At 39.1% G+C, this 24126-nt stretch overlaps 1 long non-coding RNA gene across 2 annotated transcripts; it reads left to right on the forward strand.

The window, feature by feature from the left end:
* Positions 1-33: 33 nt before the first annotated feature.
* Positions 34-11557, forward strand: LOC142148092 (uncharacterized). Of its 2 annotated transcripts, none has more exons than XR_012690840.1 (4): positions 34-412; positions 3899-3952; positions 9887-10021; positions 10648-11557. It is a non-coding gene; the product is annotated as an uncharacterized LOC142148092 (long non-coding RNA). The 2 variants fall into 2 exon arrangements; XR_012690841.1 differs by having other exon boundaries at positions 167-198.
* Positions 11558-24126: the final 12569 nt, after the last annotated feature.

The following is a 24126-nucleotide window of genomic DNA, read 5'->3' on the forward strand; positions in this document are numbered from 1 at the left end:
ATAGGAGGACACGTGTGAAGGGCGGGATAGGAGCCCAGGCCACTATTGTTGTGGTCACAAACTGTATAGGTAGCGGCGGCGACAAACATATCGCGACGTTTGCGGCCATATTGAAACATAGTAACAGTTCAGTGTGGGAATTAGAATAAGATTATTTCTTGCTCGATGTAGATAGTTTTAGGGTGTGATCGCTCTTCGGTGGGTACAAGAGAGAGTTCCATGGTCCAGTGTAATTATCGATATATTGGCAACCTTTCTGTTCGTAACATGACAAGACGTGGTGGAGATACACAGCTACATAGAGCTATCTCCCGGGCCTGATTTCATCTGTGTACTACCGGGTCACAGGGTTTCTGCTGCTTGAGGCGGCATTTATTGACTTTGCCAAGAGCAATATAGACATTGTTTCCAGGTAGGATACGCTGAAAAATACAAATATTTAGGGGTATATTTACTAAACTGCAGGTTTGAAAAAGTGGAGATGCTGCTCATAGCAACCAGATTCTAGCTGGCACTTTGTAGAATTTATTAAATAAATGATAACTAGACTGATTGGTTGCCACTTTTTCAAACCCACAGTTTAGTAAATATACCCCTTAGACTTTATTCAGTAGTCATTCTACCAACAAGGGAAAATCCACACATTTAGTCATATGCAGGAAGGGAATTTGCATTTTATAATTGATATAATACTTCAGGCTGTAACTACTCTGGAGTTATTATAAATAATACAACTCTGCATAGTAACAATTGCAAACATGCATTTGCAGTGCAGTTCAGCTATATCACATTTACACCCACATGGATTGGGAACCCTCCGTCTACTATCAGTGCCCAGGATCTTGCTTCATACTTCAAGGACAAGATTGACAAGATCAGACTAGAAATGGTATCCTCTTCCTCGACAAGCAATCCGTTCAATTCCTTCCCACTACCGTTTGACACCCTCTCTTCATTTGACCCCACAAATGAAGAGAAAATTTCTGCTCTCTTCTTATCTTCTTACTTTATTTCCTGTCCTCTTGATCCTATTTCCTCACAAATTGGTAGATCCCTGTCTCCTGTGCTCATTTCATCACTGGCATCTTTCCATCACTATACAATACAAGCATGTAGTGATTACTCTTATGCTAAAAAAAAAACAAGATTCCGACCTAAACTCTCTCTCAAATTACCGTCCCATCTTTCAGCTCCCATGCCCCTCCAAGCTTCATTTAGAGATACTTGTCTACACTCGCCTCACATGCTTCCTTTCCGCAAACAACCTATTTGATCCTCTTCAGTCTGGCTTTCGTTCTCAACACTCCACAGAGACTGCGTTGACTAAGGTTGTCAATGATCTGATCACTACTAAAACTAAACGCCATTACTCTCTCCTAATTCTCATGGATCTCTCGGCTGCATTTGACACCGTTGACCACTCTCTTCTCATGCAAACGCTGCAATCCCTAGGTCTTCAAGACACTGTTCTATCCTGGTTCTCATCCTACCTTTCTAATCGCTCTTTCACTGTTAATTTCTCCAGGGCCACCTCTGCTCCACTTCCTTTATCAGTTGGAGTACCGCAAGGCTCAGTGCTAGGTCCTCTGCTGGTCTCTATCTATACCACTTCTCTTGGAAAGCTAATAAGTTCTTTTGGATTTCAGTATCATCTCTATGTGGATGATACCCAAATTTATCTATCCTCTCCTGATCTCTCGACATCTATGTTGTCCCGTGTAACTGACTGTCTTTCTGCCATTTCATCTTGGATGTCCTCTAGTAATCTCAAACTTAATCTTTCTAAAACAGAGTTAATAATATTCCAACCCACCAACAGGAGTATACCTGACATTTCTATTTCTGTTAATAACATGACCATAAACCCCACCCCACAAGCTCGCGCCTAGGTGTAATCCTTGACTCACACCTATACTTTGTTCTCCACATCAATTCTATATCTAAATCATGTTACATACATCTAAAAAACATTTCCAGAATTCGCACATATCTCACAAAAGACACTGCAAAAACCTTAATTCATGCACTTATCTCCCGCATTGACTATTGCAATTCCCTCCTTACTGGTCTTCCCCAAAACAGACTTAAAAACCCCTACAATCTATTTTGCACGCAGTGGCAAGATTGATTTTCCTTGCAAATCGTTATTCCTCTGTTTAATCACTCTGTATGTCTCTACACTGGTTGCCTGTTTTCTACTGAATCCAATATAAAATACTTTTATTAACCTACAAGGCCATCAACAAAGCTGCACCAACATACATCTCCTCTCGTCTCAAAATATCTCACAACTCAGCAACTCCGTTCTGCGTCTCTCATCCACCCTCATTACATCCTCCCATTCCCGGTTACAGGACTTATAAGTCACTTTTACCTTTGCAGTCTGGCTGGGCCGAAATGCAAAATGTACACTTAACCTCATGTATCAAACTCCCATTGTCCCATAGATTGTAAGCAGCTCCTTCTCCCCTCTTTGTCCGTTTTACCTAGTTTGTTTATTAGTTTACTGTGTTTGTCCCCAATTGTAAAGCGCTACGGAATATGTTGGTGCTATATAAATAAATGATGATGATGGTAAGTAGAATTTCGTCAAAACATCCCAAGTTAGGCCACGTACCCATGTGTGTTTTTAACAATACAAAAAAAAAGCATATGAAACGGAAATACAGTTGATGTGAATTATTACTAGTGATTAAGTGGTCTATTTATTAAAGGAAGATAAGGTCTTAAATCCTGTGATAGTGATATTTTCTTAATAATTTGTAACTCTAGAAAATCCTATCAGAGGAATCTTATTAAATGAAAGACTCCCAATGAACAGGTAGAGTTCCAAAAACTGCACTGCACCAGAACACCAAATAATCTATAATATTGCCAATCAACCAGTCTTGGAACTACAGAGGGTGCAGCTGCTTGAAGGGCCTGGGGTTGAGGGAGACTTGGCCCCGTCTCTAAGGCTCCCACTCCCCTACCCACCCCCCAAAGACCCCTTTGAGAGCAGAGCGGAGGCGTTTGGTGAACGGTGCACGCATGGTCACAAGATGCCCTAAAAAGAGCAAAGCACAGGGCCGAGGAAGCTAGAGTGGCATCATTGGGCCCATACTCAAATTTTGCTAGTGGGCCGAACAATGTATTGTTCCACCCCTGCCCACTAAAAACGTAACTGCTGTTTAAGGTGAAATACATAATTTCAAAGCAAAAAGAAGAAAATAATGTGCATCCTGGGGCACTCTAGGATATTTTATATTCCAATTAAATTGCTTAAATAAATGAATTATTGTGAATTTAAAAAATTCCAGTCTCAGACTGCTATGTCTCGCTAGGTGAATATACATTTATCAAGGCACATTATAACAGGTCCGCAGGTGGTTTAATTATAACGTGTCTGTCGGTAATGAATACACCAGTGCTCCAGCAACGAGATATAGAAAACATGTACTGTTAGGAGTGGTTGAGCACTGAGTTTGGGAAACACCAACTTAGAGGGATAACATATCTCATTGGACAATCCCTATACTACTCTCATACATTCTGATAATCAGCCAGCTAACTATATTTTATAATAGAAATTCCTGATTATGATAATGAGCATACTTTTATAAGGCCATATATTGTTTTTTTTAATTCAGTTCATTATAATTATTAAGACATTGTATTTAACTTGAAGGAACAGTTGAATCTCATTGAGCCGCCCCTGTATTGTTCATCAGTATCCACAGGTGGTCCTAATTATGTCACATGTGACCTGGAAAACCTGCACTGTTGGGGAGCCCTGAGGACTGGGTTTGGGAAACCCTGGCTTAGGCTATTATTATGAGCTCTATACTTTTTACAGAAAAAAACATACTAACATATACTACTATATTACTAATTCAAGACACTTACATTCTTTTTCCAGGACCTGGGATATGCTCTCTGCCTCCTTGCTGGCCTCCTGGCAAAGCTGTTGATGGTCTGTGATTTTGTTATACCCATTTTCTTTTCATTGTATGTTTACAAACAAACATCACACATGGGGCATTACTCCACTATTGCACAATCTTTCCTAAACACCTCTACACCACTTGCATATGGATTTGAAATAGGATGTGTTGTTAAAATGAAATATCTCCAATTGCATGTAATCGCATGCATAATTTGGAGTTATACGGCAACATGGTGGCTTTAGTGGTTAACACTTCTGCCTCACAGCACTGGTTACAAGTTCAATTTCTGACCATGTCCTTATCTGCGTGGAGTTTGTATGTTTTCCCCGTGTTTGCATAGGTTTTCTCCCACACTTCAAAAACATTCTAGTAGGTTAATTGGTTGCTATTAAATTTACCCTACTCTCTTTGTGTGTGTGTGTGTATATATATATATATATATATATATATATATATATATATATATATATATAGGGAATTTAGACTGTAAGCTCCAATGGAGCAGGAACTGATGTGAGTTCTCTGTACAGCACTGCAGAATTACTGGCTCTATATAAAGAGCTGATGATGAGGAGTTCTTATTAGTTCTCTACAACAGACCCAGAGAGTATGAGAGGTGACTAATATCGTCATCCTTTTTATCATAATAGGTAATTATCCATACCTTGTTCCAGTATCACATCTGCATTAAGAACATGTTTTTTTTTTAATACATGTTAATCCATACCTTGTTTGCACCAGTATTAGAACTGAATTAAGAAATTGTGGTTTTTTTTAATACATGGTATACTATTGTTTAAGACTTTTATTGCCTGCCTTTGTTTTGGTAAGTTATTGGAGGTTGGTTTAAATCACTGATCACATGTGTTTGTTACCCATACATAATCAGTGTATAGTGGCTGCAAGTCAATGTTGTCTAATTGTGTTTTGTTAAGCTGGGTACACACTACAGAATTTTCCAACCAATGTGTTATCTACCATGATTTTACTAACGACTGGGGGGAAAAGAAAGTCCTGATCAGCATGCCGATTCATGCGTACACACAATACATATTTTAAAAGATTTCCCTCAGAACTGTACTCTGCAATTATCATAACCGTCAGCTGAAAAGATCATGGGGTATATTTAATAAACTCCGGGTTTAATAAAGTGGAGATGTTGCCTGTAGCAACCAATCAGATTCTAGCTGTAATTTTGTAAAATGTACTAAACAAACAATAACTAGAATCTGATTGTTTGCTGTAGGCAACTTCTCCACATTTTCTAACCTGCAGTTTAGTAAATATATCCCAATGACTCTGTAAACTGGAGATCCTGATTATGAGTGCATGCACACTGCAGGATTGGGAGGATGTTGTTCCATAACTGAACGAGATTCATAGTTCTTCTGAACAATCAAAACAAACAATGGTCATTGCTTTGGAACAACTATAGTTCATCAATATAGAACTGAATGGTCATTTTTTGGGATTGGCCCAATAATGGGCTGAAAACACTGTAGTGTGTACAGAGCCTTACAAATGTATTAAGACTTATATAGCCTAATTTAAAGTAAAAAGTAAAAAGGAGACCATTATACCTGATATCACTATAGCAGCAGGACAAAATCCATCACTCTCCAGTGAGTCCTGTTATACTCCATCTCAAGCACCTGCTTGTACACTATCAGGACACTCCCTATCAGTGGCAGATTCACAAATCGTCCCCCCTAAAAAAAAATCTAGGTCCGCCCCTGCTTACTAGCTGACCTGTTAGCAATAATAAATTCACTGCTGAATTACTGAACCACCTGTAAAACTTGTCTATCATTTTTGTATTACCATATTGTTCATCTGTACTACCAAGTACCTCCACCTGCACTGCACTACACTGACTGTCTTTGCATGTCTCTCCACACTGCCCCATGTACATCATCATCATCATTTATTTATATAGCGCCACTGCTTCCGCAGCGCTGTACAGAGAACCAACTCTCATCAGGCCCTGCCCCGTTGGAGCTTACAGTCTAAATTCCCTAACATATACACACACAGACTAGGGTCAATTTTGATAGCAGCCAATTAACCTAAAAGTATGTTTTTGGAGTGTGGGAGGAAAGCGGAGCACCTGGAGGAAACCCATGCAAATATGGGGAGAACATACAAACTCCACACCAATAAGGTCATGGCGCTGTGAGGCAGAGGTGCTAACCACTTAGCCACCGTGCTGCCCCTCTCTTCCCTCCTTCTCTAGTGTTCCCTGCTCTGACTGTTTAGCGACCACCTTCTCTGCTACCTATCTGGACTGTTAATATTGATGTCCCTTAAAGCTCTTATGGGCAAGGTTTTCTACCATATGTCTCATGTCTGTCCAGTTTCTGTCTCCCTTGTTTGTCCCTGTTATGTCTTATGCTGTATTGTTTCTGTATGCGATGCTAATTGTTCTACTACACCCAGGGCTGCCAAGAGGAATTCAGGGCCCCGGTGCAACAAATTCATGGGGCCCCCCTTATAGTTGAGTAAGCAAAAAAATTTTGCGCCGCCGTAAATTTTTCATGTGTATGCTAGCACAATTGGGGGCGTGGCAATACACTGTTGGGGCGTGGCTAGCACAATAAAATCAATAGGTCCTGAATTCCGCGGAGCGTGACATTTGTCCAAGCATTCCTTACTTTCAGGACATCTAGCACCCTTGTGTAGTATAGGAAGAATGCAGTGTGCACACAAAGAGTTTAGTCTTGGCCTGCGCCCACTGGACTCACCAAACATTGACATTGTCCCTACTAGAATCACAACATTTCACACACTATGCTGCTCTGTCCTACCTGTTCTTCTCACTTTTACCACATGTGGCTGCAGATTTCTTTAGTTGCGGCTTGTTTGGATCATGGAATGTTGGAGGACCTATTTGGAAAAAAAATGGCTACATTTAGAAAATTACAGCCAGCCCCACCGTTAAATCAATAACATCCATTATTAATAATTAGGCCTTCCTCCAGCCCCAACATTAAAATAGTATTCCCATTACTCCGCAAACAAAATGGCAGCCATTAATTAGCCACCATCTACCTCACACACACTACATTGCCAAAAGCTCTGTGCCATCACACACACACATTACTGTGCCCTGATGATAACTCACCACGCTATGCCCCCTTATGATCACACTGCGCCCTCCATGCTGCCTTTGCCCCTTTCTTTAACCCCTCTGTGCCATGCTGCTTGTCCCTCCTTTCTTTAGCCCCTTTGTGTCATGCTGCTATTGTCCCTCTTTTTTTAACCCGTGTCATACTGCTATTGTCCCTCCTTTCTTTAACCCCTTTGTGTCATGCTGCTACTGTCCCTCTTTTTTTAACCCGTGTCATACTTCTATTGTCCCTCCTTTCTTTAACCCCTTTGTGTCATGCTGCTATTGTCCCTCTTTTTTTAACCCCTGTGTCATACTGCTATTGTCCCTCCTTTTTTTAACCCCTTTGTGTCATGCTGCCCCCCCCCATTTTTTAACCCCCCCGTTTTCCTCCCTTCACTTACCTTCACTTCTCTCTTCCTTCTTGTCTTCTCTTCTGCTCTGTGTTCCATTGCTCCAGACTGACTGAATGCTGGGCGTGACTTGATGATGTCACGCCCGGAATTCAGTCAGCCTGGAGCAATAGAGCACAGAGCAGCATAGAGGAGGGACGCCGGCGCCGCAATCACGTGAGTATGGTTTTGGATTTTTTAGTACCTTGCTCCCCCCACCAACGACCGAGCCCCCCCCCCCTGCCGAAAAAAGGAAAAAGAAAAAAAATTAGTTTTGAAAAAAAAACCAATTTAAATTAAAAAAAAACGTCGGCGCGAGGGCCCGGGCCCCCTGACATGCCCGGGTAATTAGTACCCGCTACCCCCCCCTCTCGGCGGCCCTGACTACACCCATTCATTATTCTTCTCTGTACCAAGGATATGTTGGGCCTGATTCATTAAGGAAAGTAAGGTAAAAAAATGAGTAAGTTTTCTCCTGGACAAAACCATGTTACAATGTAAGGGGTGCATATTATTTTATTATTTTGCTCATAAGTTAAATACTGGCTGTTTTTTCATGTAGCACACAAATACTTGATAACTTTATTTTTACACTGAAATTTAAAGTTTATCTAGGACATGCCCTACCCCAACTATAAATCTGTCCACATATTTAAATTTTGCTTCCCCTCCAATGCAACATAATTTTGCCAAGGTGCAAAGTTACTAGTTTTTTTGCTTTACTTTCCTTAATGAATCAGGCCTGTTATGTTCACTGTGTTCAAGTATGTGATATCTGTGCTACTATGTTAGGCACTACAGAATCTGTGGTGCCATACATATACACAATATCAATATTAATCACTATAACCTTAATACTGACACATCACTATTACATAGCATGTGTTGTACCATGTTGTGTGAAGAGCATTACAAACAACATTACTTTATATAATACTTTATCTTCTACCATGGGATAACTATATAACTGCATGGTCTTAATTCATATTTTTTATATGTAATAGTGAACTTACGGCTGGCAATCTCCCTCCTCATTTCCACAAGGAGCTGCGGCTGTCTCCAGCAGAGGTCACCCTAGCGGCGCTGCTGCTGCGGAACTGTCTGTCTGCTGCCCACTATTCAACGCAAATACACCCTGGCAGCCCTATAAGCTGCATTGTTGTCCAAATTGCAAACATAATGAGACACGCGACCCATAAAGTGGTCCATTACTTTTGTCAGGGCCCAGAGCTCAGTACGGGAGAAGCTCTCCTACCGAATGATTGCAAGTGAATGAGGCTGTTCAACGTTCTCTTCACTGATTGGCTTGGAGGACACTTGTGGGCATACGTAAGCCCCTGTTCCCTTCAACGCCATATCTAAAATGGATATACTTTAATTGGAGTACATATCCCCTTTGATGATGATAGTGGGTTGTACCAAAGCCATAAGACGTTCCCAAGCAACAAATAGCGGGAGAACAGCTCAAATATACTCTTCTTCAGACCCTATATAAAACAGAAATGGTGGATTTTGCATTGCTATTTTGTGACAGTTCATATCCGTTTTGGTATTCTGCTGTATTGCTATATTTTGTGCGTCAAATCATGTCCCATCTTGAGGACAGAGGGCCTGATTCAATTAGAAACTTAGGCAAAAATTTGAGTAAGTTTTCGTACTTCCGTTTTTTGGGCAAAACCATGTTACGAAGCAAGGGGTGTAAATTAGTTTATTATTTTGCACATAAGTTAAATACTAGCTGTTTATTCATGTAGCACACAAATACTTGTTAGCTTATTTGTACACTGAAATTTAAAGTTGATATTTGTGTGCTACATGAAAAATTTAACCTATGTGCAAAATAATAAACTAATTTACACCCCTTCCATTGCAACATGGTTTTGTCCAGAAAAGGTACTCAAATTTTTGCCTAAGTTCCTTAATGAATCAGGCGCAAAGCGCTTGGGCCTAGATCTGTGTACATAAATCAGCGCAATTTTAACTGCAGTAATCAAGAAGTGGAGCTAATGGTACAGCTTGTTGTGGATAAGCTGCACCACATTATCCAGCAGCTATCTGTAGTTTCTAAACAACGCATCTGAGAAGAAATCTCTTACCGGGTTATTGCTGTTTCTCCCATACGCAGATCTGTATCAGAAATCAAAAAGATGAGTTAACTATTTTAAAATAGATTGTATGTTCATAGTAGACTTGGACTATGGCTGCCTTCTTTAAATATTTTTCTATATCTAAATATGGCCTAAGGTATGCAATTTTTATAGTTTGCTCCGATCCCTTTTCTAAGTAATAGCAATCACTCACAAAACAAGTAAATTGTTTAAAAAATATTTATGCCTGTGGAGCTGTTTGTAACCTTTAACCAATAAATAATTATCTATATCTATAATTATATCTGCACCAGCAATTTTCAGATGATATTCACTATCCATAGCAGCATTCTAACATTTGCACATTTCACACAGGTGGCAGGATTTGAAACATGCCTAAAAAAGTAAGATTGGGAAAAACAGAGGCATGCATGAGGGACCAATAAAGGAACCAAGGCGTCTTTGGACCTAACACCTCTTGAAGGCATAGTGATGGCCTGCATTGATGAGGTACAGGGTGTGGGACATATTGGAACCTTAGAAAATCCCCCACAAGTAACAGAACAAACACCATCTGTTAAATATATCCTAATACATGTATTAACTATTCCAAAAAAAAATAATGTTGTGAAGAAATAAATGTACCTACACTAGTAAACACTTGTTAAAATGTGTAATCGTCTTTTATATCTACATTGCCGAGTCATTAATTTAAAATACTAATCATTTTTGATTGAAATTAAAATACTTTCTAAACACACCATATAGTCATGTAGTTATTATGCATTTAAAAAAAAAGCACTGTTCAGATTACTATGTATTTTCAATAATTATCCCTTGGACAATACACAAATAAAATGGCTGTATATGTAAAGTTTTGCACAAAATGGTAGTTTGCACTTTATGGATATTGTAAATCCTTTTGTTTGTTGGTGTTTTTGAAATGACACTACATATGCACACATGTATGCACTTGACACGTAAAATTATGTGTGTTATGATGTCTACTATTAAACAAATCTACATACATGATGACAAATGTTAGACAAATTAGATTCAAACTTTTATGTAAAAGAAATATAGTGGGCTAAAACATACATGATTTTAATATGTTTCTCATTTTTCGATTATTTGAGCTGTATATGGTGAGGAACCGCACCAGAGTGACAGTGAGGATGATAATTTATCTGAAAAATCTCAAGAAAGTGCAATATCGCTATCTTCTGAGAACCAAAATGTCAGCGATAGTCAGAAGATGTGGCTGGACATGCAGTCGATCACCAGCCATGTCCAAACTGCATTAAGACAAATATGTCTCTATTTAAAGAAGATGAAGGAATATCTGATGAAAATGCTACAAACATTTCAGGGACATTGTGCCACAATGGCCAACAGAAGCCCATCCCAGCAGCCCTGTTGAATATGCAGAGCCAGAATCTAACACCTGCTTCAGAGGATGTTCCATCCACTGCTCTGGTGACTCTGATGTATTGTGCTCCAACACTTTCTATATTGGATCAGGAGATAAGAGTCAGGAAAACACAATGATGTGTGTTCTTTAATATTCTTTGTGTGTAGGAGGTATTTGTCAATGAATACAGTGTTTTAAAAAATATTTAGTTTTCTTTTTCATTTATAACATTATTGTAAGCATAAAATTGTAACTAATTAAAAAAGGTACATGAAATTAACAAGAATTCAAAGAATACGGCATAGTCCTGTGATTCTGGAGGGTCAGCGTTGATGTTGTCTATCTCCTGGTCAGCAACCTCAACCTGGCTGTAGGTATTGGTTTCTTACTGACCTACATCTCTTATACATCTCAACACCAGCATTTAAGGAAGCACGAAGAAGAAAAAAAAGGCCTACAGCACCGGGTATTCCCAGGTGGTCTCCCATCCAAGTACTACCCAGGACCACCCCGTCGGACACAATCTGTTTCCCTTGCAAGTATGGCAGGTTCCTCTGACTCCTCTACATCACGGGTAACCCGAAGTCAGAGCCGGCGTGATAAAGCATCTATACCATATAAGAAACCTAAAAAAAAAAATGAGTATTGATTATTGTTTCTTATGTTTTGTATTTACATTTAATTTAATATATCTTCTAAAAAAAATTATTTTTGTGATAAATAAAAATGGTAATACTACTGAAACTATGTGGTTGATTTTTTGGGATTGCATATTTTATTATGGATGTAAAAAAACAATACTTTTTATCAAGTCTAAGGACATTGTTATCTCAGAACACACAGTCCATATTTTTCTTTGGTAAACGTTCTTTGGTATCTGACAAGACATTTATTTGTCAAATGTGAAGTTTATATCTAGAATGACGGCGAGAATCATGAAGAATCTAAACTTGAGACACTTCTTATTTCAGTCTCCTGTACAAAACCATGTTACAATGCAAGGGCAGCAAAGTAGTGTTTGCTGAATCACACAATTTAAATAATGACTTTTTTCTTGCAGCACACAAATTTCGAGTGGCTTTTCAGTGTACAAATAAGGTAGCAATTATTTGTGTTACACATGAACAAACAGTCAGATTTTAACTTATGTGGCAAACTGAAAACTAGTTTGAAGCCCTTGGATTGTAACATGGTTTTGGACAGGAGACTGAAATAAGAAGTGTCTCAAGTTAAGTTCCAGAATGACTCTGGGGCCCTTATGTCTAGATTTAATTATCCGTTTTGACCCACTAACTATTTAGTGGTGTCGTAGCTGACAAAGCATCCATGCCTGAAATAAATGTCTCTATAGTCCACACAATGTTTAATGTTTAATCTAAACATAGCTGGGATCTGCAGAGTAAAGCTCTGTTAGCACACATGTACATAACTTTTCCGGATTTGAAATCTATAATATTTAAACTATCATCATGTGAATGCCAGCCATAGTAGGTGCATTTTACACTAAACTAATACAGGGTAATGGCTACCAAAAACAGACATATTTGACCCCAGTTGCAGTGTCTCTTGGTTTGTGTGAGTAAATGGTTGCAAACCAAGCATATAACTACTACAGTGTACCTTTCTAGGTTTGCAAATTCCACCAGTAAAGGATACAATTTTTTTTTATTATGTCACCTTTCACAAATGAGCCACAAATCACTGGTGCAAATGGCACGAAATGTCTAGTTTAATTCATTCAAGGGATGGCACAAGCTAATTAATGTTAACTAAAAATATGTTCCGTTTTGAATACGGCCAAATGTAACATATCTGAAGGAATTTGACTTTTAGATTAGTGCCAATGCACAATGTCTGGTACACCGGCAGGGCTTCTGAAAACCACTTTGATCCATGTTCATTCCTGTCCTTATTGCAGTAGGCACATATGTTTAAAAATAATATAAGGCTGTAGTGCAGGCCTGTCCAACCTGTGGCCCTCCAGATGTTGTGAAACTACAAGTCCCAGCATGCCCTTCCAGCTATCAACAGGTTGTCTACTAGCAAAGCATGCTGGGGCTTGAAGTTTCACAACACCTGGAGGGCCGCAGGTTGGACAGGCCTGCTGTAGTGTTTTGTGAGCTGTTTGCTGTGTGTATGGCTAATAATGTTAGATAATTTCATACACAGGCCGGTTAGAAAAATATTACCTCTGTCAAAGAACCACACCCTGTTATCCAAGGAAGTACACATTATCTATATCAAATAGTGATGGATGTCCCAGAGTTAATTTGACTCAAATTTGCCACTCTCCAGTAGTGCTTTTACAAATCACTATGGTCTGAGCCACCCAATCCAGGCCAAAACTATACAATACGGAAGCTTGTATTGTTTTTTCACTGAAACTGACCATAGAGTTTGTTTGCTTCCGAAATCTGGCATTCATACACTTTTATACGGGGCAGGTCATAAGGTTTAAGCTTGCTTACAGTAGTTGCTTTAATTTAAGCAAGGGCAAGGTAATTCACATAACGGGCAACATAATCAAATTGGTATTTTGGTATCTTTAGATTGATATCACAGAGCCAGTTACCCATGTAGCAAAATACGCAACTATAAAACTATCAACTAGGAAGCCTCACATAAACATTTATACATTATCTACAATATCAACCAGACATTAAACAGTCAAAGGACTTATGTGTGCTACGGCAGACACTCTTGGATAAGATGGTGATGTAAAATGAAATGTAACATGGGCCCTTAATCTAAAAAAGCCACTAACATAAAAAACTATCGAAAATAAGTACCCTTGGCCAAACCATGTCCAAATGAGTAATTTTGATTCAGTGTATAAATAAAGTATCAAGTATTTGTGTGCCTCATTAAATACAAGTCAGTATGTAAGTTAGTCAAGAATAATGTGATGTTTAACACTTTCTAAGAACTGAATATTTCAGGCCATTTGCTATCATGATTAAACAGGCATAGTTGTTATGGCACAAAGTATCCCTAAAGACTATTTATACACACACACACACACACACACACACACACACACACACACACATATATTTGAAGAGAAACCCATCCGCAATGTGGCTTGGTTTGGATATGTGGGCCTTTCAGAGGTCAACATAAATGCGCATTGTATTGACAAGCAATGACACATTTAGACACCACAATCCAATATCCAGTTCGTTCAAATACTATTTGGGGTATACATTGTGAGATGCACAAAATATGTCCAGTGTGTGCTGGCTAACAATGTGTGTATTCAGACTAATTTAAGTAGTGCTAATTTTTAATATCTGTGTGGCCTTTAAATGGGACCTTGCCTGGCTGGACCAATAATCAATCTAGTTGATTTATTACATATCACAAATAGTTTACATGGTAAATACACCCAGAAAAGGGTGGAGAGTGGTTTATCTGCTGTCCCAAAGGTGGGTTACACATAATGTGAATATGCCCTTGCAGAAAGACTCCACTAGCTTCTGGCACTAACGCATTTTCAATGATTATTAGTGTGGGTTTTGTGTCTGCCATGTTGGTGTTGGGCCACTTGTAAACAAAGTGCCAATAGCACAAGAGGACGATTTTGACCCTGTTTGCTCAAGGGCCAAAGCTTTGTAGTGTTTGAGGTAACTCCTATAACATTTAAGGGTAATTTGTATACATGGTATTTTTCACAATGCCTATGTTGCTATGCACATACCATGTTGCCATAAAAGGTGAAAAAGCACTACAAATTGATTACTAAGCAAACAGACACACATACAAACCTCCAAACTAACTAGAATTACTCTAACTTTAAATTAACTCCAGAGAGTGTGTTTGTAGGCTATGGTGTGGCAAAGGGCAAAAGAACCACACATTGATTCAATATATTGTACAAGTACACATGTTCCTCAATAGTTACCAAAGCACTTCATATGGATTTATGTGTATTCAAAGAGGAATCACTGCACTATAGTAATCTTACAAAATTTCATGACAACAGATTGCTGACACATTTGCAGGCTAGGATTTATTTCTTACAGATATGAATCCAAACAGGCAAACAAAGACATAGCAAAGAAGTCAATGGTCTGTGTGTGGCAAAGTTCCTTTGCTGAAGAGATGACAATCTGGCCAGACTGAAGAGAGACATAAGCAGGCTTGGAGCTCTGGAGAAATACTTCAACGTGTAGGGAGATACGAATTGCACTACTCCAAAACGCAAACCAACGCACCCTGTTGAATGTGAAACAAGCATTTACGAAGGCAATATTAGCTCACAACTAACTTGCATTTAGGTACCTAGTTGATGACTTAATGATCAAGAAGTTGCCCACTGTATTGAAAATGGTAAAAAATCTTGTAAGATTCTACACAATATTGTCTAATATTGGCTTGTGTGTTTGAGCTATATCTTTGCTTCATATTGGTCCATTTGACATGAAAAAATACCCCTAAGCCATAAATTACATAACTAGCACATAGGCATGTGCCAATGGAAAGTGCAATGGCACAAAGACCAGCACTACAGGCCAAGTGTTAAAAACAGCCTCTATATATAAAAAACACCAAGGGCTAGATTTACTAAGCTGCAGGTTTGAAAAAGTGGGGATTTTGCCTATAGCAACCAATCAGATTCTAGCTTTCATTTATTTAGTACATTCTACAAAATGACAGCTAGAATCTGATTGGTTGCTATAGGCAACATCCCCACTTTTTCAAACCCGCAGCTTAGTAAATCTAGCCCCAAATGTCAGAAATGTCCACTTCTCAACACTAAAAGTAATGTACAATAACAAATAAGCCTCACATGACTAGCTGAGCAGAGGTAGGGTACATTTTATTTCCATATATTTGGCTGGGACTTTTTGACACTAGGGGACATTGACATACTACACCATTCTGGCCTTTAGGTGCATAGCTAATACAAGCAGCAAACGTGGAAAGTAGGGACTGTGCAAACAGTACAAAACTTTGCAACTCAATGACGTTTAAGTAGCCACATTAGCCTGTTTGCATTTACCAAAATACACTGATGGGAAACTTAGAGGCATTTACTTATACATCCCACACACATTTTTAAAAAATATTACAGGTTGTAATTTATTTTTAACGATTATGACACATGTAATATATTTCACTATCACACCAGCCATGTTTATTTATATCCAGATTTGGACTTACCATACATTAGTCAATCTTACTTTGACTAAGCTTGGTCATTATTTATCCAGAAAGCTTTGTAATTAGAAATTATAAGAAGTGCTAAAATCTCATTTACCTCAAAAGTATGTCTCCACAACATACTGCCTGAAGTTGGAGCCACGCACTGCTTCACGAGGGGGGTCTACAAGGTCTTCCTCCTCCTCCGCCTCGTCCACCCCAGCAACCTCGTCCATGTCCCTTGGAGCCCCACTCTGGATGGCAATATTATGGAACACCACACACAGAGCGATGATCCTACACACCTTACTCGGCTCATACATGAGGGCACCACCAGACCGGTCAAGACATCGAAAATGAGCCTTCAAGAGGCCGAAAGCCCGTTCAATGACCCATCTGGTGGCCCTATGAGCCGAGTTATAGGGCTCCTCCCACTCTGTGTGTGGGTTTAATATGGGAGTGAGGAGCCAAGGGCAGGAGGGATACGCATCGCCTCCTATGTAGAATCAGAGGAAAGACAAAAGAAACCAAGATTAATACCATTTCAGAGTGAAGATATACCATACTAAAATATGAGTCATAGCTTCATTCTATGCTAAATAGTAAGGTTTAAAAGTCATAATACTGTATCATTACCATCCTATGAAAAGTAACAATGTCTAATAATGGCCGCAAACCAAAGTTCATTCCAGATTTTCTTATTACACTATTCACCAAACTAATACTTACACACCTGCCGGTGTACACTTTTCACAGGACACATACCCTTAACTGTTAGGTCTGTTTCAGTAATAGGCCTACATTACCAGTAAATATCTAAATAGTTGAAACATAGCTAAAATTACTCTATAGTAGCGGCAAATATAAATACAAGGCACATGCACTATATAACACATTGTGTAACAGTAACATCTCAAGTACAATAATATATTTTAAATTTCAATATTTGGCATACATTTTAACTAACAAATTCTAGTTGACAGATCCAATATTTTCTAATAATTACCAAGAAGCCACGCATCTCCGTGTGGCCTGACACCCCCTTGCCTCTGTTGCAATCTAGGAGTCATGGGTACTCCCCCCCATTTCGCAACCAGGTTCCGAATCTGGAGAGACGGGTCACATATGGCCTGGACATTTATTGAGTGGAAATGCTTACGGTTCATAAAAACCGAAGCATTTCCACTCAACAGAACCAGTGCCACATGCGTCCCATCTACAGCCCCTATGACGTGCGAAAAGCCAGCTATGGTGGAAAACTGCTGCTTAATCTGCACAAGAAACTCCTCATCGAGTGGCAGATGGATAAACTGCCGGAGCCACGACAGAAACGCCCGTAGGACAACCTCCAGCACACGGCTGAAGGTTGCCTGGGACATACCTGCCGCGACCCCGACTGTGCACTGGAATGAACCAGTAGCACAGAAGTGCAGTACCGCCACAAGTTTGGTCAAAGGCGGTACTGCTGTCGGGATGTTACGCATTGGCTCAAGGTCACGCTGCACAATGCGCAGGGTGTCCCAGATCACATGTGGAGGAAGCCGATAGCGATGGACAACCTCCACATCTGACATCCCAAAGAGGCTGACACATAGCCTGAAGATGCGCTCCCTTGGACGGCGACGTTGGCGTAGTTGCTGGTTTGGACGGGGCCGAGGAGCAGGCCCCCCGTGAAACAGAATGTGGTCCAACTCCAGGAGTGCCTGTATGTGTTGCAAAAGCCAGAGTTTACAAACCAACACTTAGGTGACACTTTTAAACTTTGCTTTTTCATACTTGGCCACAGATGAGACAACCAATACTTACAATGTAGTCGTTTATTCATCCTAAAGTTTTTTGTGGAAAAGGACAGTCTATAAGTAGTGTTTTTTACAAAAAGAAGAAAAAAAATCAATTTTCACAAAAACAAAACCTATTGAATGACCAAACAGCACCACCACCAAAGTGCATGCAAACATGATACTTACCATAGGCATTGAACCTTGTAAAAATCACATTAGTTACATTACAATTGTTCTGGTGTAATCAGTTTAAGGTAGTGCAACACAAAATACAGAGTGTTGAGGTGTTGTTTTTTTTTCTTGCCCAAACCCCCCCCCCCCCAAAAAAAGTGTTTTAACAAATAATAAAACACCACCTATACCACAGCATGCCCATTCTTACTGCAAAGTGATTAAAAAATGTGTATGTTATACAATTTCTCACATTTCTATTTACCACACACACAGACAATATTGTGTTCTGATGACACAGATCCAAATATACGATCACAGATCAAAACACCTATACAGATCCGATATTTGTGGGGGAGGGTCACCAGGTAACAAATTAAGCAATGAAAAGGGATAAGATTTAATCATTTCACTACATTCTAGAGGTCTATATGCAGTCCCACCTCTAAGTATACACAGTGGCCTATAGATTAAAAACTACGCAGCTAACCAAACACTTTACCACTAACCTTCAACATAAAAACCACTAGCACATTACATTAAGCCCTTTCAGCAGCAATTGAGATTTCTAGCTCACCCACACCTAGCTAAATATTTAAACATACTGAGTGCTGAGCAAGGTACAGCAGTAAACAGCAGAAAAAAAAAACATTTGACCATCTTCGGTCTACTTACCCAGAACTGGGAAACTCCCAACAACACAGAAGTTCGAGAAAGGTATTTTTAACTAGCACTGTAATTAGTGAATTAAATGCCGGTGAGTACGCCGGAGAGTACGCTGCACAGACTTCATTACACAGGTGCGTTCTAATTGTGTTTTATTCTAAAAGCGATCTGCCATGTTAGCAAAGTGTATTCAATGTAGGATAAGACTATTTTCTACCGATTACTCACATATTTAATAAATAAGCTTATCTACATATGTGATAAATGAGCTTAGCGGTTTGTGTTGTTGCAATATTATTGTTTAATTACTGTACATTTAAAAGATATGCTGGAGAAAAGATTTACTATGTGTGGTACACAATAGTGTAGTGGTTAGGTATTCCACCCACCAATACTAAGGTCAGAAATTTGAGGCCACAGGTCAACCCTCAGCACAAAGTGGTTTAGGAGTACATTAAGCGTACACAAAAGATTACTTTTAAAAAGGCAAATAAAATACACAGCTGCTCATAATTCAGCCTAAAAATCGCATTCGCAAACAATTTTTTTTTCTTTGAGTTTTTCCAGCTCCTGCTGGTTAACAAACACAGTTATTTGTGTGTGTGTGTGTGTGTGTGTGTGTGTCTAGGGTGTTCAATTTCATAGCACATTATCCGTCATGCTGATAATAATAAATGCAACATGACAGCGAGAGTATTCAGGAACAAGAAAGCGATTCTGCAGACCCAAAAAAGTTGATTACAAACACTTTTAGGATTGAAGCACTAATGACAGTGGTGTATTTTCAAACATGAGCCGCAAACCCCTTTGTGTCTAAAGTGTCCTAAATGGATAAAGTTTGACCCACATGTACAATCCCTTTGTCATTTAATGTTTATTACGTTACACAGTGCATATCCCACTGAGTGCCATCTGTAATACTTTGTAGTTATTTTATTGCCATTAAATGCTATTTAACACATTAACACATTAACTTGATCTATAACTCAATACAAATAAAAGGCCACTAATGAAATCACCAGCAGCAAAACACAGAAACTTTAGCAATGTAATCGACTTCAAGTCTGCATGAGGATGTATTTTGTAGTGGTTTGTAATGAGCTAAGTATATGCAGGTGTATAGGCCAGGTATCAGCTGACGAGATCTGATGCTGGGTCTGTGCAACGGTGGTTATGAGTAACTCTCTTTCTTTTTATACTGATTAAAACAAGCTTGTGTTTAGTTCTTATAGTTAAATTATCTGATATGCATTAGACTAGACATTGCTTTATTGATTTTGAAACAACCAAACATGATACTTTCTGTCTGTTACTAAGAAGGTGTGTTCAAGTGTTCAATTAATTATGTTCAAGGACATTTTTGTGTGCAAATAGTTCATGTGCAGTTTGGTGTGTGTTTTTCAATCTGAAGTATAACTTAGTGGTTAAAGAAATGAGCTGACAAGGTAATGAGTTTGAACCCCGAATGATGACTGTACGTGGCTTAACTTTGTCTATTTCCATGTTTCAGTGTATGTATTCCACTCTGTCACTTATCTAAGAGTGCTTTTGTATATGTTTTGTTGTGTAATATGGCATGTTGATCAGTCAGGTCAGCTACAGCTGAGAAAAGCAGTTGGTCCAAATGACTTGATTGCAAAGACATAGGAAATCTCTACTGGCAAAAGTCAAAAAACCTAAGTGGCCAAAATAACCTTAGAGAAAAACCAATATTTTGATGTGCTAGCAATATTATTCTACTTTTGGTTTGTATTAATATACATGGATACATTTAAATATGCAGACATTTTCACTCTGCATGTACCAAATCTGTATGTGTTTAATATTTCTAAGTATTGCCCTTTTTAACAAAGTCTTAAGATAAACAACTAATGATAGAAGTAGGTGGTCAGCTTTTAGTTCAATTACATTTCCTTGACATGTTGTTTTCACCACTTGTACATTGGCGTAGCAGTTAGCTAATGTACCTTGCAACCGTGCAAGCCTGAGTTCTACTCCTCACCAATGCTCTTGTCTCTGAGGGATCATTAATATCCTTGCCTTATTTGTGTTGATGTTAAAAGTGTTCCTGGGGTCATATTACACTCTGGTTAAAGTCGCATAAATCAGGTGTGTAATTCACAAAATTTTTATATTATTTCTATTAATAGCGGTTTTTAATGCAAAAGCACCATCAACAACTGTCACATTAGCCATTTCACATTGAGAGTAATTATAATGGTGGTTGTTGTGATTTTAAAGAGATTTAAAATCAATACTTACGGCAACGTTTAATGTTAGTGTTAGAATAAAAAAAAAATGAATGGGGAATGCAGTCTGCACTCCATTCCGAGAGTGACCTACACTCAGCACTACATTCCGGCAGCCGGAATGAATGTGGAATGAGTGTGCACTCCATTCCGGCTGCCGGAATGGATAGGGAGTGATAGTAGAGAAGATATCTTCCTAGCATACCAAACTGCAGTGTAGAGGCCTATAAAAGCCAGGCCTCTTTACTGAAGACCCAGTAAGCAGCAGAGGGTGCTATATGAAGCTAACTAATTCCACCATTCCGGCATTCCGCCAATTCCGATTTCAACCCAAAGGGCCAAAATATCATTAAACATCTTATACTTGCCAGTAGCATTTATTAGAAAGGTGTCTGTAAGGAAAAGAGGCTTCTTTTACACAAACACACTAATAGAACATTTCATACATATATATATATATATATATATATATATATATATATATATATATATATATATGTACACAAGTAAATGGTTTTTTTTTTATTTAAAAAAAAAATCTTAAAAATGTCTGTATTGATATGTATGTGTGATTTGCATACTTGGATGTAGTTTTTATACGCAAAGTATGCTTCTAAAGGCTTTTATTAGTTGTTTTCGGTAGCTGTTTTGAACTTAAACATGACCCAGAGCTTCCTTAACTTTTCTCAAGGATTTGAGGCATGAGTGACCTCAGTTTCCCTTAACTGCACAGAGGGAACGCATACTGTTCTTAAGTTACAAAGAATAGTGCCTACTTTACTCAAGTGATCTCTCATCTCTGCCCATTCCGCGCTTACTCTCCTCCCATTCCCACCTCTTTATTCTCAAGTGGTCAGTCGTCATCTCAAATGTATTTGCGTTGCAGTTTGCGTTTGAGTTGCCTTTGAGTGCCGTATCTGCTGTGTTTGAGCAGCGTATGTGGTGCTCTACGCTGCTCAAGTCCCGTTTTCGCGCATGCGCAGAGACCACTAGCAGATTATCCGCATACGCTTGAGTTTGCGTACCTTGCCTACCTTGATGAATCAGGCCCCCTGTCCTATTTGTGTCATTATACAGGACTTTAAATTACATGTTTTTGGGATCATTTCCCTTTATTACAGACTTTGCAGTGTGTACATCAATACACAATTCAAAAAAGTTGATTTGTCTCTGTATTTCGTGTTCTGGCCAGAACTGTCATTTATTTTGTTACTGAATAAACCACATTGTATGTATAGTATGCATAAAGAACATCCTGATTTATGAATTTACTATTAACAAAATTGTGTATGAACACTTAAAGAAAGAATAGTTATATATAAAAAATGTTATACATTCCCCTTTGGCCATTTGAGCTGTTAGAAAGTATGAAAATGACCAACAACTTCTAATCAAATTTTCACACATTAACTGCACAGTTTGTTTGTATCAATAAGAATCATATTTTGCTTTCTGTATTGGGTGGCGGTCTCATGGCTGCCCTATGTATTGTTTGGCGGTCACAAGGTTGCCCTCTGTATTGTGAGGCCGTGACAAGGGTGCTATGTGGTCTTCTGCTGCTGTAGCACATCCACTTCAAGATTGGATGTGCTGTGAATTCAGAGATGCTCTTCTGCATACCACCCATGATTAATTGAGTTACTGTAACCTTCCTATCAGCTGGAACCAGGCTGGCCATTCTCTACTGACATCTCTCATTAATAAGGTGTTTCAACCAGGGGCGGACCTAGACTTTATGTTTAGGGGGGCAATTTTGCATAATCACGCCCCTCCTTTACTCTGATTGGCTGGCCCGCGTTAAACCCCGCCTTTCGCCCGCAATTGGCCCGCCCCCTCTCGTTTTGAGTGCCAACTGGGGCCACTCTGATTTGCCGGCCCACATTTAGCCCCGCCCCCGCTCATGCTTAGCCCCGCCCCTCCTGTTTTGCTCGGCGGCTGGGACCTAGCTTTTTGCTGTTAGGGGGGGCGAATGCCCCAATCGCCCCCCCCCCCCCCTGGATCCGCCACTGGTTTCAACCCATAGAACTGTCGCTCACTGGATGGTAATGGGATTGGTTTTGAGCATCGTTCTCTGTAAACTCTAGAGACTGTTGTAAGAATCCCAACAGATCAGCAGTTTCTGAGGTACTGAAACAACCCATATGGCACCAACAATCATTCCACAGTAAAAGTCACTTAGATCAAATTTCTTCTCTATTCTGGTATTTGTTCTGCAATTTATGCTAATGTTTGCAATTTCTTACCATAGCTACATGGTTTTATGCATTAAGTTTCTTCCACATGAATGGCTAATTAGATATTTGCATTAGCTAGCAAGTTTACAGGTAAACCTAAGTGGACAGTAAATGTGCGTGTATGAGTGTGTGTGTGTATATATATATATATATATTATATATATATATATATATATATATATATATATATATATATATATAAAATACATGTATATATACTAGAGATGCTCAGGCTCGGTTCCTCGGAAACCGAACACACCCGAACTTAGGGGATCCGAGTACCGAGCCGACTCTTCGCGCTTTTTCGGATTCCAAAACGAGACAAAACGTCTTTGTGACGTCGTTGGATCTCAGATCTCGCGAGTTTTGAAATCTATAAATACCGCCCTCCACAGCGATCTAGCGCCATTTGAGAGAGGGATGCAGAAGGGGTAGCATAGAGTGTAGAGCAGTTGGGCAGACAAAGTTAGAGAATTGAAAGAGGAGGGCGGTAGCAGTGCTAAAGAAAGTAATCAGTGACATTCAGGAGAGCTCCATAGCTCCAGTGTTCAATCTCATTGCAGAAAAATACAAATACTATTGCTGCTGGCAGGGTTGGTGTAATTCTGCAGTCCAATTCTATTGTGTTATATAGGTAATGCACAGATAGGAGAGCACCTGTGTTAAATTTCATTGCAGAAAAATTAAAATAATAGTGCTTACAGGGTTGATGTAATCCTGCAATCCAATTCTACTCTGTTATATAGGTAACACACAAAAAGGAGAGCTGCATTGGTAATTCTCATTGCATAAAAATAAAAAAAATTGTGCTGTCAGGGTTGGTGTAATTCTGCAGTAAAATTCTACAGTGTTATATAGGTAACACAAAAGGGAGAGCTCTGTTGCTAATTAGCATTGCTGAAATACAAATACTAGCCCTTGCTTGTTTTTCTTCTGAATTTGCAGCAAAAAGTGTACAGTA

Source organism: Mixophyes fleayi, chromosome 1 (assembly GCF_038048845.1).
Source record: "Mixophyes fleayi isolate aMixFle1 chromosome 1, aMixFle1.hap1, whole genome shotgun sequence".
Lineage (NCBI taxonomy): Eukaryota > Metazoa > Chordata > Amphibia > Anura > Limnodynastidae > Mixophyes > Mixophyes fleayi.